The sequence below is a fragment of the Micropterus salmoides genome, unplaced genomic scaffold (genome assembly GCF_014851395.1).
Source record: "Micropterus salmoides isolate LMB-PRFRI ecotype aquatic unplaced genomic scaffold, ASM1485139v1 Ms_hic_scaffold_18, whole genome shotgun sequence".
NCBI classification, from domain to species: domain Eukaryota; kingdom Metazoa; phylum Chordata; class Actinopteri; order Centrarchiformes; family Centrarchidae; genus Micropterus; species Micropterus salmoides.
The window spans coordinates 33,260,755-33,266,963 of record NW_024040928.1 but is presented as its reverse complement, the minus strand read 5'-3'; positions in this window follow the sequence as shown (position 1 = coordinate 33,266,963).

Genomic DNA, 6,209 nt, shown 5'->3' with positions numbered 1-6,209 from the left:
ACTCATTGACGGTAACGCCAGAAACTGGGCCTACAACACACTGCTGATACTCAGGGACCACTACAGGGACTGCATTCAGACGGACCTGCAGATACTGGTAGAGTTAGAAGTGACTGACTGGCGAGAGAACTTTGAGGTGGCCTCGGCCTGGGCCAGACGCCATTTTGGGCGCAGACTGCACCAAGATACGCTGGATGACACACAGGTGCTCCTGATCCAGCGCCTCTCCAGAGCCCCACCGGCTCACGCCGAGCCTGGCCCGCCAGCCCACCTTCCCGTAGCAGCACACGCAGTACTAGTGGACCCGACCTCAACGGTGGCCAGCATCACACAGACTCAGACGGCGACAGCTCTGCCCCCCGGGCCGGTTGGCATTCAACCTGGAACTGCTCAGACTCTACGGCCACCGGTGGACCCACCTTCTACGCCGGCACCAGCGGCCCCAGAACCTGCTCAACCACCTGCCGCCACCCAGCCTCCACACCGGCCGCCTGCAGCGCAGGGGAACCCACCGCCAGCTCGTCAGCTCAGCGTGACAGCGGAGGTACACGCCCCACCTGCAGTGGACCTCCTCCTGCCAGACATCTCAACACCGGCCGGACCGTGTCTCCTCTCCAAGGCCACGATGACAGAGCAGGGGACGGACGAGCCCACGGATCCTCAGTCTCCTCCTTTCCTCCCTTCTCTCCCTCCTGACTTTCTCTCCTCTCCCCTCACCTGTCTGTCTGCACCTGTCCTCCCTCCCTCTCTCTCTCTTTCCTCTGGGATCGTCCCTGACACGCAGCTGGAGCCCAAGGAGCAGAGACCCAAACGCACTGCGAGGCGCCGGAGCGTGGCCCCCAGCTCTCCTCAGCCTCCAGCTCCTCCTGAGGACCCCAGCACCACGGCCACGGCCGACGAGGGAATCATGGTGGAGGCATCTCCGCAGGTAGCACCGCTGCCTCCTGCCCCAAAACCTGCTTTGGGGCCTGTTCAGAGACAGCTGAGCTTTGGCCCACCTGCAGCTGCAATAGCAGCAAACACACCGGTACGTCGCCCCACACGACACATTAACACCAGCAGGAAAATGAAAGAGTGGTGCCTGTCAGCCAGGAGCAAGTGGCTGATCATTGGTGACTCAAATGTTGCCAGGTTTCCCCCTTTCCAGTGCCCTGACCTGCAAATAGACAGCTTCCCTGGGGCCACCTTCAGGCACGCAGAGGCCATTTTGGCTAGGACCAATGTGTCTGCTAACATTGAAAAACTGATTCTCTCCTTTGGGGTTAATAACAGGGCACAAAAAACAATGACTACTGTTAAACAGGTACAGAGAGCAATCAGGATGGCGAAGCTGGCTTTTCCCCGGGCCACAGTCATGGTGCCGGAGATTAATTTCTCCAGACACCTACCTCACGCAGAGCAGGAGAACCTCAGACAGCTGAACCACTATCTCACTAACAATCAGCTGTTTATCCCTGCTCTCCCAAGGAACGACTTCACCACCGAGAGAGACGGCATCCACTGGTCTCACTCCACGGCCCAGCACATGCTGGACCACTGGCTGGAGTCGTTAAAGTAGGTACCCCCGTGAACACACGTCCTCAGACGGGGGGAAAAAATGTTATTAATTTGTGCCAGAATTTTGAATTGTCTGCAGCCCAGTCTGCTCTACTCAGCAGGGGTCTAAATTTCATTCCCTCAATCAGCAGCAACTCGGACTTGAAAAAACAAATCAGATTTGACATCCAACAGTACCACAGACGACTCAAATTAGCGACTTACTTTGCACACAGACCCGACACAGACCGCCCACTGTTCACCCCTAAATCGCAGTGGGTTCCCCCTAAGGGCAAATTACCCCCCGAAATTGAAACACTCATTCAGACGGACTTACAGCACTTCCAGGACCACTTCAGACTGGGCTGGGTCCCACAGAACCTGAACAAATTTGAATCTGAAGCATTAGATCAATTACGACACAACAAAGACATTGTCATCAAACCAGCGGATAAGGGCAGTGCAATAGTTATTATGGACAGAGAGCAATACCTGTGGGAGGGATACAGACAGTTACTGGACACGACTTACTACTCCAAATTAAAGAAACCCATCTACATGGAAACAATCCCGGCAATTGACAAGATTATACAATCACTACATGACAAAAAATTCATTAATCACAAACAAAAACTGTACCTGATGGGAGACAGCGAACCCCGACCTAGACTCTTTTACATGCTGCCCAAAATCCACAAACCCCCTGCTGGGTGGAGCAGACCCGGGGAAATCCCTCCTGGGAGACCCATCGTGTCCGACTGCAGCAGTGAAACCTATCACACAGCTGAGTTCATAGACCACTATCTCAATCCTCTTTCGATTAGACATGCCAGCTACATCAAAGACACATATGATTTTGTTGAAAGAATTAAGCAGATCCACGTACCCCCTAATGCATTTTTATTTACCATGGACATTGATAGTTTATATACAAATATTGTAATTTCAGAAGGCATTCAAGCCGTAAAAAACATATTCCTACAATACCCAGACGCCAAAAGACCAGACAGAGAGTTGTTGCAGCTCCTTGAAATAAATCTGACCAAAAACGACTTTGAGTTCAACGGACGATTCTTCCTCCAAATTAAGGGAACAGCCATGGGTAAGAAATTTGCACCTGCTTACGCCAATATTTTCATGGCAGAATGGGAAACAGCTGCACTCAACTCCTGTCCCAAAAGACCCCTTTATTATTATAGATACCTGGATGATATTTGGGGAATCTGGCCCTATTCGAGAGAGGATTTTGATCTCTTTGTGATCTCCCTGAACAACCACAATCCATCCATCAAACTGAAATACTGTATTAACCAGACTGCTGTGGACTTTCTTGACACCACCACTTTTAAGGGCCCAGATTTTGATTCGACTCTCAGACTTGACCTCAAGGTGTTCTTTAAAGAAACAGACACACATGCCCTACTACACAAATCCAGCTTTCATCCCAAACACACATTCGCAGGTCTGTTAAAGTCACAGCTCTTGAGATTTCACAGGATTTGTACAAGAGCAGAGGATTTTAAAGCGGCCACAAAGGTGTTGTTCTCGGCTCTGTCCAGCAGAGGGTACTGTAGGTCCTTCCTACGCAGAGCCTTGAGAACCTTCCAGCACCCCAAATTGCTCACCACTGATTCTCTCCTTCCTGTCATCACCACCTATTCCCCCGCAGCAGTGCAGCTGGTTAGGACACTTAAAAATAATTTCCACCACTTAACATCTACTACTCGGCTGTTACAGAACCATAGGCTCATTGCTGCCTACAGAAAAAACAAAAATCTGCAGGACACTTTAGTTAGGGCCAAGCTGGCACCACCCACTGACTCTAGACCCATCGGGCACGGAGAATTTTGTGTTTTCACCACACAAAGGCATGGCAAAAATTTTCTTCATATTCTCTTTTAATTGGAAAAATCTAAAATTCATACAGACTCTCACAAATTTTACAGGTACCATAAGAGCGTAAAACATACAAACATAGTGCAACTTAAGGGTTAAACAAATACCACATGCTCAAGAGTATATAAGAGAGGCTGAGAGAGGCCCACTTCAGTACGAAGAGCGAGAGAAGGAATTTATTTAAAGGATTATACAGTCCAGTTTTTGAAACCACCCAATCCTAGTCTGGATGGGTTTTCGTGATGCGTGTCTTGGTAAGTCTTCTGTGTATAGGAGGGATATGCCTCATTTGGACGAGCTCACGGACGGTTATTCTGGTCCAGGCTCGAGCTAGCTAGCTTTCATTCAATTCCTTCTCCCTAATAGCAAGTCAAAGCTAACATAGCAGAGCTTGTTAGCTTGTTGCCATCTTGCAGACCGTCCCAAAGCTCTTATTTGCGCTCTGATAAGCGAGGATCAGGGAGCGATCTCTGAGGAGCTATGAGCAAGGAAACAACACTGCATCCTTAGCAGAAGTCTTTTACTGACCGACACATGCCCATTGTAGGTCAGAAGTACAAACTTTCATTTATTAGACAGATTTTATTTCTTTTATTTCTCCCATGAACTTTTATTATGGAGACAATTAAAGTCAGAGAGAGTCAGAGTCTGTCAGCAAGAAACACTTTTTACACCATTTATCGTTCTTTCTATTCAGTCACATGTGAGGCTGCTTGTTCCTGTTTAGTTCAAATAGACGACCATAAAAAACATATTAAAGTAGAGTCGGACAATAAACTGCACTAAATTCTCTAATGAAGCAAACAAAGGAAAATCCTGCTATCTCACCGACTGCAGCTGATGGAAGCAGCCGGCAGCTCCGTCATCACAAACGGACGCCGCTTCACGTGACGCTTCAGAGGAAAGGACGGATTATGTCTTAAAAAATATTTTTCCTCATTCCTTCTCTCCCTCCTCCCTTTTAGCGTCTGACACTTACACTTAGAGGGAGGAGAGGGATAAAGTTTAATGGCCACAGGCAGGAATGACTTCCTGTGGTGCATTTTGGGGGAATAAGTCTTGCACTGAAAGTGGAGTGGGTGGGAAACATTGTCAAAGATGACATGACATCTGTTGTTCACTCTGACACAGAGAGAAAAACAGCGTTATCTTCCTGAGAGCCATGTGGTTCTCTGGCAGAGAAGAACTGTAACTGCGGAAAGGTGTCTCTCTGTGTCGGGGGGGTCTAAAGAATGCAGCATGTCCTCATTTATGTCATACATGTGACATGCGCTAACAGAAACAGGTTCATGGTTTCATATGTGTGCACATGGGCGGTAGCTACTTGACAAGTTAGTGCTGATGCCATTCTTCGTCTTAGGTCTGTCTCCACATTGTTTTCGTCCTCTTACAGTAAGTGTTTGTGCAGTAGGAGAGGAGTGAAGGGGTGTTGGGCTGGTGAGTTCTGAAATCCTTCTCTTGGTCTCACCTCAGAGCTGTAAGGTAAGAGTCTGATTCCTGTCATTATGGCTGCATACTGTGTGTGTGTGTGGGGGGGGGTCTAAATCTGTGTGTGTAATGCGGTTTCAGATGCAATGCAAGTCCAAAATTTGCATTGCGTTTGTTAAGTGAGTTTGAGTGCTGGACTTCTCGCCAGTTTCTGGATCATACACAAATGCTGCATAGCTTTTTCAAAAATGGACTTAATTTACAATCAAATATTATTTAAACTCCTCAACTATCTGAACAGGCTTATTGATGTACACACATCCACTCCATTTGTGGCTGACTTCTTAGAAAAGAACCGCTGAGAGTCTGTAGCCGGTCTGTAAGGCACTCTGTCAACCACTGTATAATGTCGCTGTTGATGTTCATATCACAAAGTCGCTTAATCAGAGGACATTTCTGCATACAATTAAAAGCTGAGCTAAAATCTATAATTAAAAGTCTGGTGGCAGTGAATCGAGGGTTTAGGTTTAGCAAAAGGGTTTTAATGAATGCTCTGTTGTACATGAGATCTTGCAAAAGGGGAGATGGTAGTTGTATGGTCAGAGGTGTTGAGCTAGGCGAGGTGGGCGTGAAGTCCAGAGCTGGTGGTGTGGCAGGTAGCAAAATTGATACCGACTCCAAACAACTGCACACAGACAGGAAGAGGTGTTACCACAGGGATATCCAAAATCAACAAGGGTTACACTAGAACTACTAGGAGGATTGGCCAAGAGTACGTTAACACGGGAGTGACTGAAACAATCTGGTGCAGGCTGCCTGGATCTCAAGAGAACTTGAGCTGGGGCTTGATTAGATGATCGCTCGCAGCCGCACTGGAGAGCCAGGTGTCCTGGAGAAAACCACGCCTGCCCACACAAAGACACACACAGAACATTAACCCATGAGTCGGATAGGCTGTGACAAGTCCAGCACAAGTCTTAGACTTCTGCTGTAGATGTTTACTGACAGTATTCATCTGTGTCTGTGTTGGACCTTCACCATTCACTGCAAACCATTCACTGAGAGATATTAAAAGATGATTGACTATGAGCTTTTCCATACATTTACATCAGTGGTTCTTAACCTTTCTGGCAGTCCGACCCCTTTTTGAGGTAGAAAATATTTTGCAACCCCCCCCAACACGTACACCTCCATCCTACTCACTTAATGGGATCAATTTTAGCTAGCTAGCTTAACATTTACTTTTTTTCCATTCTTCTTATTCTTTTCCTATTTTTGTGTCTATAGTAGCATTCTCACAACCCCCCTGGGACCAGGTGGCGACACCCAGGGGGGTCCTGACCCCCAGG